An 11,450-nucleotide genomic window follows, 5' to 3' on the forward strand; every position below is an offset into this window, starting at 1 on the left:
TAAAGGAGTGTGCAAACCATTGTTCGAAGATGATAAGAGTTATCCATGCCTTAGGGTTAGCGAAATGATGCACAGGTAGTGCTGCCTTGTTGATTCCTTTTAATGCTCTGAGATTTTCTGAGTGGTACCCAAGAACAGGTTTTAATTTGCAAGTCCCAGATGCATTCCCTCCAAGCAGAAGAGTAACTATTTTCTGAAGCTTTGTTCCCCCCAGCATAATTTTTTCTTCTGCCAGAGATGTAGGTTTGAGATGTCATTCTTTGATAAAATAGGGCGGTTTCCAGCTACATTAAAGATTTGTTCTGGCAAGTATAGGCCTTCATCTACTATTTTTTTCTGGAACTCTGGGAACTTCGTTGCTACTTCAGTATCTGCACCAGCAGCTTCTCCTGACACTTGCAGATTATAAAATCCTGTACAATTTTTAAATCATGCAAACCAACCACTGCTTGCTGAAATACTTGTGTTCCCTCAGGGTACTTCACCTTTAAATCTTCTAAGATCCCTTGGAGACTTGGCTTGAATTTGTCAGACCTAAAGAAATATTCTTGGTCTGGTCTTCCATCCACAAAATAATAGTTTCTCTGTCTCTAGACTAGCACCTTCTCTTTTTTTTCCCCCAATAGATAGTTCACCTTCATGCAAACACTGCCTTTTGAATGCTTCTGAGTTGTATTCTTCACTGTGGTGTTCACAGTGGACACCCCAAGACTAAATTCATGTGCAATCGATGGCAATTTTGCCTTCACATTTTCTGTTTTTATTTTCATCTGCACATCTAATGGTTCATGCTGACCAGATGGCTCACTGAGCATGTTTGCTGCCAGCCATGGCGAAAATATAAAGATCACTGCTGAACACAGGGAGAGACATAGTATCACTGTCCCCAGGAATTGACTTAGAGATGCTTCTCAGCTTCCCACCACTGTTTACACTACCTGCATCATATTATACAGCGTCTGATTTGCGTCAAGAATATTATAATTTTCTTGCAATACAGATTTCTTTCAGAATTCTTTATGTAAAGTCAAATTTGCATTAAAATTTGCAAAAATTTGCAAAGTGAATTTGCTTAGTGAGAACTGTCAATATTGTTTAATGCTTATATCTCCAGCACAGAACCTGGCACATAGTACAGGCTTAATAAATGCTTGCTAAATTGAATATTTGTTGAAATTCATCTTCTTCCATAATGACAAGGTACGAAGGGTCCTGCCCTGGGCCTTAGGCTCCTCTGACTCAAATTTGGTTTCCCAAGTTTCCTGGTTACCTGGGCCTTCTCTTGAAGCTGATCTAGGGGGATCTGAATTTTAGCCCTAGGGCTTTTATCTTTGACTGCTTTCTCATGTTTCCTCCTCACTGAACCAAAACTCAAGGCTGAGCTTTCTGGACTCTTGTAACAATAACTAGCATTTTATAATATAGCATTTTAAGTTTTGCCAAGTACTTCAGAAATATTATCTCATGTTATCCTTGTATCTGCCCTGGGAGGTGGGTACTTTTATAATCCCCATTTTATATGAACACTAAGGCAGACAGAAGTTAAGTGCTGTTAACTTGCCCAGCTAGTAAATGTCTGAGGCCTGATCTGAACCCAGGCCTTCCTCACTCCAGGTCCAGGACTTTATCCACTGTCTCAGATTCCTGAGGCAGCTTGGTTCTCCGAGTTCAGAGCTCTCATCTCAGAGAATCCTAATTATATCTCTCAACTTATTCTATTACAACCATCATAACTAAATGCCTGATCTGGCATCTCTTCCTTCTTTTCCTTCTCTAAGAATGGGGTCTCCAAGGCAGCTAGGAAGTGTAGTAGGTAGAGCTCTGGGTCTGGAGTCAGGAAGAACTGAGTTCAGATGGAGCCTCAGACCCATAATATCTATGACTTGACCTGTTTGCCTCAACAGTAAAATGGAGATAAGAACATGTAATAGTAATTAGGGTGGGACTTTTTGCTGTTGACCTTTAGTGATTCTGGCCTTTATTTGAATGGGGCAGATGAAGTGGGATGTTTTTGTATTTCTCGGCACTGAGACATTTGGGAGCCATTGATTTGTATGTCATGTGATATTGGGGGAGGGGAACTTCTCCACTCCCAGCCTGGGTGAGGTCAGGGCTCTCTGGCCCTGAACAGGATATATAAGTGCAAAGGTTAGCGTTCTCGCTTGGAGCTCTGAGCCACAGCAGGAGTGGCATGTAACTCTGGGCCAGCCGTTCTAATGAGCTCCCCGGCTGTGCACCCAGATGTTGATAACTACAAATTGTATCTGGTCTGTAATTCCGGGTGCTGGCTTTTTCCCCTGAACTAGGAGGGTGTTATTTGTATGCTGGATTAAAGTAAGATTGTTAACCCCTTAATGTTGCTTGCCTTAAGTAAAGCAGATCAAAAGGACCTGTGTTGGCAACTTTCTGGGTGCTGGTTGTTAGTGGATCATACACCCCCACAGAAGCTGCTAGCTGGATTGTTGATACAGAACAACACCTGCTTCCCAGAATTGTTGCTGAGGATCAAATGGGGTAATATTTGTAAAAGCACTTAGCACAGTGCCTGGCATGTATTAGCTACAATACAAATGCTTATTCCCTTCCCTTTCCCCATGCATTTCACAGACAAAAGGACTGTGTTTTCCAGGGTTTATTTACAAGGTGAAAGAGTTCATCTAAAAGTGGAAATAATTAATCAGGTCAAGATAACAAAAAGTGTAACCTCAATTCCTGGCACATAGTAGGATCTTAATAAATGCTTATTGATTAACTGATAAAGGAATTTTACCTAGTCCTGGACCAAGTAGCAACTAAACTTTCTAATTTAGTCTAATCTAATTTCATCTTGGCTTTCCCAGGCCTAATGTGGTCCATGATGCTTCTTTTAAGGCTTGGTACATCCAGCTACCTCAAGGCCTCGGATGAAGACAGTCTCTACTTCCAGAACACAACTTCTGTTGTAGACTTTGGAATTTGTCCAGCTGGACTCTTAGGCTCAAGTACACTGGTTCATTGTCCAAGACCAGGTTAACTCGATTAATCTAGGAAACCTCTCCACGGCATGGCCAGTGTGTAGCACATCGTACATACCACTACATTTAGCAAACTACTTCCCCTCCTAGGGCAGAAAAAAAATGAACAAATACAAATATTAAAGTCTCATCTCAATAGCAAGGTAATCTCTAAGTTGGGAGAGAGGTCTTTAGAGTCTGAGAGCTCTGACACAGTACACTGTCTGTGTGATTCTGATTTTGCTTTGCTTTAGCTTTTATTTTATTTCTTATTTTTCAAATTCAATTTTATTTTATCTTCATTTTTTAATTCTCTCCCTCCAATCTCTTTTTCCTGTGCTCATTTAGGAAAAAAACCTCATTACAAAAATGTATCATTAAACAAAATATATTCCAGCATCAGTATGTCCAAAAAAAAGAAGGAAATATAAGAAAATATGTCCACCTGATTGTAGACAAATCCCTTAACCTCTCCATGTCCTGGGAAACCCACTAAGACTATAGATTTCAGAAGAGTTGTAGATCTTTATTTGAAGTTTCTTTATCTGTGATTTTTTTATACTAACGAAATTACACTTTTCTCCCCACCCCCAAATAAATTCTTTTCACCTCAAAAATCTGAATAATTCCACTGAGGTCACCTCTGAAGTTCACAATGGTTAATCCATAAGTTGAAAAGTAGGTATTTCTTTGATTCTGCCCTTATGCTTCCCCATTATCATTCAGCGGAATGTACTGTAGAAAACTGACCTTCATCCTTTTGTCTTGCCTGAGAATCTTCATACCCAACTTTCATATCCTATGCCATGAACCCTTTATTTCATCCATATTCAGAGTGTTTTAGCTAGGGTCTGATTACTGCTTTTCAACTACTGTATAAATTCTGGTGAGGTGGTGGTGGCAACATTTTTAAACACATCCTCCTAAAACAGGAGGCCCTCGTGAGGTTTAAATGGGATAACTGATGGAGAGAATTTTTTCAAACCTTAAAGCACTACATAAGTGCCAGTTATTATTATTTTTGTTGTTATTATTATTATTTAACTACAATACCTGACCTCCAGTTTGGTGATGGTTTCTACTCCTGAGCCTTCTACTGAATTCCCACTAAGTTTAAGCAATTTTTTAGAAAAATTTTTTTTAATTTATGGAATAAAACAAGAATTTCCATAACATAGTATAACAAAAAAGATGATTGCACATGAAAGGTAAATCTATTACGTACAATGTAAGAAATGGGAGGAGGACTTTTGTTTCCACAGAACTAAAGGTGTACTCCCCCCCCCCCACCCCAGCTTTAGCAGAAACCAGGCCTCAAGGTCAGTCAGGTGAGAGGTCCGAGGCTTGTACGCATGTGCATGGTTTTCGAGAAGGCAGTCAGGGGAACTAGAGAGGCCAAACCCACTTGAACCAGATCAAGCTTATCTGGGGTCTGGTCTTAGTCAAGAATCCAGGCCTACTGATTTGCATAATTTGCATATGTTAAAGAGGGAAAGTAGGGGAAGTAAAAGAATTTGGTTAAACCTAAACTAAGACAAGGAAAATCTAATTAACTTCACTTTTGCTTCTGTATCCTTATTATCCTACCTGTATAAACTGTATAACCTAGGAAAACTACGTAAAAAATAAAGATTGTTAACTAACTGTAACTCTAGCAGGAGTGGAGGGAATGGTTACCCCTGCTCCTGCAGCTGTATCAGTGTGAGTGTTCCAGTGGGCACTATACCCGCCCTCTCGAGGAAAGTGATAAAATGCCTTCCTCTGCCCACTCTGGTCCTGAGTTCTTTGGGTGAGAATGAGCAAAGCACATGGATCTTCCTAAGGTCAAGTGAAGGGAAGCAATGAGCAGCGGAAACTCGTCTCGGGCTTACTCCCGGATCTTGCTTGGGGTGTCCTGTGATCCCCACTGTGGTGTTAAGAGGGCTACCACTCCAGATTCCCTTGGGGAACATTGTGGTCTGCACAGACTTCTTAAGGGGACATCACTTGGGACTTCTGGCCCTGTCTCGGGAGCCTTGTGATCTTACCACTGTCCTAAGGGGTCATCACTTGGGTTCTCCTTAGGGTCTGACCCCTAGGAGGCCCTGTGATCCCCACAGCTTAAGGGAGGGGCTACCACTTGGTCTTCCTCTGGGAGTCCTGTGGTCTGTACAGCCTTCCCTAGGGATTATCACAGGGTTCTTCCTCAGGACTTTGCCCCTGCCTAGGAAGTCCAGTGATCCCACAGACCACGTTTCTCACAATTTGGGGAAGTCCAGTGATCCCCAAAACCACGTTTCTCACATACGACTTGCTATTCCTTTTAAATATATAATAAAGTTATTATGTAAATTTCTTTTTTTTTCTTCCCTTCCTCTAGAGATGGCTATCATTAGACACAAATATGTGTGTGTGTGCATGTGTGTGTGTGTGTATACACATATATATGTATGTAAAATTATTTTATAATCTATTTATCAGTTCTTTCTATGGATTCAGATAGCATCTTTCTTCATATGTCCTTTATAGTTAATTTGGGTATTTATAATAGACAAAATGACTTATTTGCTCAAAATCATTCTTAAAGCAATATTGCTGTTACCGTATACAGTGTTCTCTTGATTCTGCTCATTTCACTCTGCATTATTTCATGCAAGTCTTTCCATGTTTTTCTAAGATAATTGAGCACATCTTTGCTAAACAGAACAATGCAGGGGTATGCTGGTAAATATTTAACAAGGGAAGGAACTATTATTATTAATCTGAACTTTAATTATTGTTAATCTACATTTGAACACTTTCTAAACACTAGACAATCAACAAAACAATAAATCAAGTCCTGATTTTTTTGTTGCAAATTTCTGAGGTGTTAATATACTGAAAATTTCGCAATGGCAAAAGTCTACACCACGCAGTCCATCCTATTGTCTCTAAGTAGGCTTCCCCAAACTCAGAAACAATTGTTATTTACATTTATTCTAAGTCAACCAGGACCCAAACAATGACCAAGTAGGGCTTGGTCTGGGACCTATTGTTGGCTGATCAATGAGAACCAGAGTGATTTGGGTTTAAGGCTGGTCTTTAAGAAAAAAGTTTCAGAGATTAAAATTTATATTCCTTTTGGGCAGAGCACCCTCAGGTAAGGCTGTGATACTCTATGTGGACTGAGAGAAAGAAAGAAAGACAGGAAGGAAGGAAGGAAGGAAGGAAGGAAGGAAGGAAGGAAGGAAAGAAGGAAGGAAAGAAGAAAGACAACTGTTTTGAGTACAAAAGGAGCTGCCCCCTTGGGACCAAACTGGAACTGGCCACCGGCAACATGCCTTCATTCCTTTGTTCCTTCCTTCCTTTCTTTCTTCCTTCTTTCCTTTCTTCCTTCCCTCCCTCCTTCCTTCCTTCCTTCTGAGTGGAATGAGTGAAGACCTCTCATAAAAAGGACAAATTGAATAAATAGGAATAAGTAGAATAGTAAGGTCTCTTTTTCTACTTAGGTATTCTCTTTTCTGTAAGCCAAGTTAGTGACCATAGGATCCCTGAGAATAAGAATAGGACACAGGATGTTCACATCCTGTGTATTCACCTCAGAGTGAGAGGCCCGAAAGAAAGAATGATAGAGGTGAACAAGTCAGCAACCATAAGATCCCCTAAGAATCCTGCGTATTTACCTAAGGGCAAGGGGCTCCCAGAAGAGAAATGGATGAAGAGCTGGAAAGACAGGTACAATGTAGCCCTGTAAGACCTGGTCAGAAAGACCAGTTAGGTGTAAGAATGATGGGAGACAACTGTAAGGGTGCTGGGGGGATATCTGTCACAGATGTAAGCATGATGGACGGCATCCATTGCAGAAGCAAGGGTGGTGGGAAAGGCTAGTTTGCCACAGATTCACATCCAACAACTGGTTTCTGCTTGTCACAGATAACCGAACCATTTGTTCATTGTCATTGTCACTGAGGTAGATTTATCACTTAAGATGTAAGAATGGTGTGTCACCTGCTTGTCAAAAATAACCATACCATTTGTTCTTTGCCATTGTCACCGGGGTAGATTTATCCTGTCCAGGTTGTACCCTCAAAGCTTGCATCTTCAAGCTGAGAGGAAGGAGGTTGGGAGAGGGAATTGCAGTTAGGGACCTATAAAAACACCTGAATTTTCTGTGTCCAGTGCACTCTGACACTGAGAGGACCCTTGGTGCTCTTGGTGCCTGAGTTGCCCTTTCCCGCGGGATCATAATAAAATTTCCTTTCTACTTTCACCTTGAGACACCTCTGCTTTAATTCTTTAATTGGTAAATCTGAGCCACACACTTCCTTCCTTCCTTCCTTCCCTCCTTCCCTCCTTCCTTCCTTCTAAAAAGGCCAAGGTCCCCCACTGCATCCTGGGCCATCTCCAGTTTTTCTGATATCTGGCCACTGGAGTCATATGGCTCCAGAGGAGAAAGTAAGGCTAGTGGCTTTGCACAGCCCTCCCTCATTTAAAACCAATTCACTCGCATGTCATGGCCTTACCTCCCTGATGTCATGGTCCTCTTCAAGAATGAAGGACAAACAACAACAACCCTGTAAGAATGGATATTATGGTATCTTGTTTTGCTCCCACAGATGTTATTGAGAAATGGCAAATGCTCCCAGGCTGTTGGGAGCTTGTGATAAGTTTCCGTATCTTGTTTTGCGAGGACAGTGGTTGAGCACATCCTGGCCTAAGGGGAAATAAAAGGTCAGGATGTGACAACCCAGCTCACTGCCCTGGTCACAAGTACCCTCACTACTGCACCTGGTCAACTAACCTCATGAATATTAACTTACATGCCCAAAGGGTGGAGATTCCATAATTTTCTGATCATGGGATCCATGACCAGGATGGGGTACATACTAAGGAGGGAATGTAGTGTGAGTATAAGGAAGAATTGTAAACTTGAGGAGTCTGGACCAATCCTGACTCTGATGGGAGGAGTCTTACTCCACTAACAATATTTAAGCTTGCTCTTGCTTCTGTGTGGTGTGTGTGTTCTTTGTGAGCAGCTCACTTGCTTTCTCACAAGAAGTGTAATAAACACCTTCCTTTGCCCGCTCTGTTTCTGAGTTCTTTCTATGAAAATGGGTCTATCACGTGGATCTTCCTGAGGGCTCACAACCAGAGAAGTGGTGGGCTGCGACAACAAACAGGCTTACTCCCTGACCTTACTCCGTGACCTTAATCCCTGACCTTGCCTGGGAAGTCCTTTGATCCCCACAAATGTGTTTCTCACAGGCCTAACTCATCTCAGCTTGGTGCAGGGGAAAGAGTGATGGCTTGAGAGTCGGGGACCCCTTCTATCTCTAAATTTCTGATCTTAAATGATTATCCATCTTCAAAGGATTATAAATTTGAAGGCTTTTTCCCCTAGTGATAGCATAATTTTTTATTTACTAGTCAAAACAATCCTAATTACATCAAAGCTTGGAAATAAAACTGTTTGCAAGCAGTCAGTCACTGAGATAACAGACCACAGTAAGGAATAGAAGAAGAAAAAAAAGCAAGAGAATTTGGTTAGAGAGTTTTGCTCATTGAACCGAGCTAGTGCATTCATAACAGCTAATTCCTGTCCCATATGAAGATGGAATTTCTTCGCTTGGCCTTCTCATAGACCCTGTTGTGACCAGAATGGCCTTTGTTTTCTTTGGGTGGCTCAGTTTATCTCATTGGGTGCTGGGCCTGGTGCTCCTCTTCCGGGGAAGCCCAGAGACCCATGCCTGTGAGCAGAGAACTTCCTGTGTGATGAGTCATGGGGCTGGCTGAGGGGAGGTGTTGACTCCAGAGCCATGCTCTATTGGGTGTTAACCTAGGGGAAGGGGCCAACTCAAGAACCAATCAGCCCTGGTCATTCAGGCGGCGCTTGATGATGTCAAAAACTCTATAAGAGGGGAGAAGACAGCTTGAAGATTCCTCTTTCCTTTTCTGGTTGGCGCGGGAGCAGTGGCAAGCGTGACTCTGGGCCAGCCCTTGCTCTCGGGCTGAGTCCAGATGTTGGTAACTATGAATTGTATTGGGTCTGTCTGTTGATATTTGTAATTTGTTTATATTTTGTTTTGAAGTTCAGGGTGCTGGTTCGTTTCCCCTGAACCAAATGAATGTTCTGAACCTCAGGGTGCTGACTTTTTCCCCTGAAGTAAGTGAATGAATCTGTATTTGGTCTGTCTCTTGATGCTTGCCTGTATGCTCCCCTGAACTAACTGAATGCTAACTGAATGCTGGCGTTTTACCCCTGAACTAAATGAGTGTTGTCTGTATGCTAACTGAATGCTGGATTAAAGTAAGCTGGTCAACCCCTTCACCGTGTTTTCCTTGTTAAGCAGACAAAAAGAACCTGTGCTTTCCCGGCATGCCAGCAGCCTCCTGGGTGCTGGCTGTGGGGGGATTTTACGCCCCCGCAGGAGCTGCTAGCTGGATTATTAAAACACCTGTAGAGAGTCACATTGTTCATAACACAGTCCACCAATAGCTTTCCATCTTTTCTTTTTCTTGTTGTTGTGTGTTCCTGGCTGTGAGAAACACGGTTTTGGGGATCACTGGACTTCCCCAAATTGTGAGAAACGTGGTCTGTGGGATCACTGGACTTCCTAGGCAGGGCCAAAGTCCTGAGGAAGAACCCTGTGTTAATCCCTAGGGAAGGCTGTGCAGACCACAGGACTTCCAGAGGAAGACCAAGTGGTAGCCCCCCCCTTAATCTGTGGGGATCACCGGGCCCCCTAGGGGTCAGACCCTAAGGAGGACCCAAGTGATGGTCCCTTAGAATGGTTGTGGGGAAATCACAGGACCTCCTAGGGTTGGACCCCAGGAAAGAGCCACGTGATGACCCTTAAGGAAGGCTGTGCAGACCACAGTACTCCCAGAGAAAGACCAAGTGGTAGCCCCCCTTAATCTGTGGGGATCACAGGGCCTCCTAGGGGTCAGACCCTAAGGAGGACCCAAGTGATGGCCCCTTAGGATGGCGGTAAGATCACAAGGCTCCCAAGACAGGGCCGGAAGACTCAAGTGATGTCCCCTTAAGAAGGCTATGCAGACCACAGGGTTCCCCGGGGGAATCCTGAGTGGTAGCCCTTTTAACACCACAGTGGGGATCACAGGACTCCCCAAGGCAGGGTCAGGAAGTCAGCCCGAGATGAGCTTCCGCTGCTCATTGCTTTCCTGGTTGCATGACCTTGGGAAGATCCATGTGATTTGCCCATTCTCACCCAAGGAAATCAGGACCAGTGTGGGCAGAGGAAAGCATATTATTATACTTCTTGAGAGAGCAGGTGTAGTGCTCATTAGAAACACTCACACTGATACAGCTGCAGGGGCTCCACTCCTGCTAGAGTTATGGTTAGTTTACATTTTTTACTTTTTACATAGTTTTCCTAGGTTATACAGTTTATATAGGTAGGATAATAAGGATACAGAAGCAAAAGTGAAGCTAATTAGATTTTCCTTGTCTTAGTTTAGGATTAATCTACATTCTTTTACTTCCCCTACCTTCCCTCTTTAACGTATGCAAATTATGCAAATCAGTAGGCTTGGATTCTTGACCAAGACCAGACCCTAGATAAGCTTGAACTGGTTCACCTGGTTCGGCCTTTCTAGTTCCCCTGACTGCCTTTTCAAAAAGCATGTGCATGGGTACAAGCCTCTGACCTCACACCTGACCGACCTTGAGGCCTGGTTTCTGCTAAAGCTGGAGTGGGGGTGGGGTGGGGAGTACACCTTTAGTTCTACAGAAACAAAACTCCTCCTCCCATTTCTTACACTTGCCATCCCATGCCTGGTGCTAGACCAATGTACCATTTTCAAGGGTAAAATGAGTCTGAATTTTCTTGCCATTGGCTATGGTTTCATCAAAATTCTCACCAAGGGTCCTCCTGACTCCAAATCCAGCCTCAGACACTTGACACACTTACTGAGTGATCTTGAGCAAGTCACTTAACCCCGATTGCTCTGCCTTCCTCCTCCAGAAAAACCCAAACCAATTTCTTACCAAGTTTAAAAGAGAATTGTGTAGTTTTAGTAGTGCTTTCAGTCTTAATGGTAATTACACCCCCATTGTCAGAAATATAAACATCTGGTTTGGCCATTCCAGCCATTTTCCTCATGGCCATCCCCACTCCCACTTCCTTCATGTATTCATTAAATCCTTTCCTTTCCATTAGATGCCATTTGCTCAGCAGCTGCTTGGGAAGAACCATGGTGAATTCAGGTGAGAAGAGGAGGGAAGAAACTGGAGGAGTACCAGTGGGAAACAAGCCTTTCTTCACTGACAGCTGGTTTTGAGGAATGACCATCTCTCCTTTGCTTCTGGGTCTCTTTGGAAATCCCTACAGTCTCTCTGTGTTTAGAACAGCTGCTTACAGAATGCAAAATGCACGCAAGAAGACTGGTTGGGTTTGTAACCAGGAGGGTATGCTCATTGTTAACTGAGGGCTAACTTTTGCAATTGGTATGACATTCCTATTGACTAAAAAAGGAGGA

General features: G+C 42.9%; 1 pseudogene; it reads right to left on the reverse strand.

Annotated features, from left to right (window-relative positions):
• Positions 1 to 804: 804 nt before the first annotated feature.
• LOC118832098 lies at positions 805 to 11,167 on the reverse strand (annotated as a pseudogene).
• Between the last annotated feature and the right edge of the window lie 283 nt (positions 11,168 to 11,450).

This window comes from Trichosurus vulpecula, chromosome 9, assembly GCF_011100635.1.
Source record: "Trichosurus vulpecula isolate mTriVul1 chromosome 9, mTriVul1.pri, whole genome shotgun sequence".
Taxonomy (NCBI): Eukaryota; Metazoa; Chordata; class Mammalia; order Diprotodontia; family Phalangeridae; genus Trichosurus; species Trichosurus vulpecula.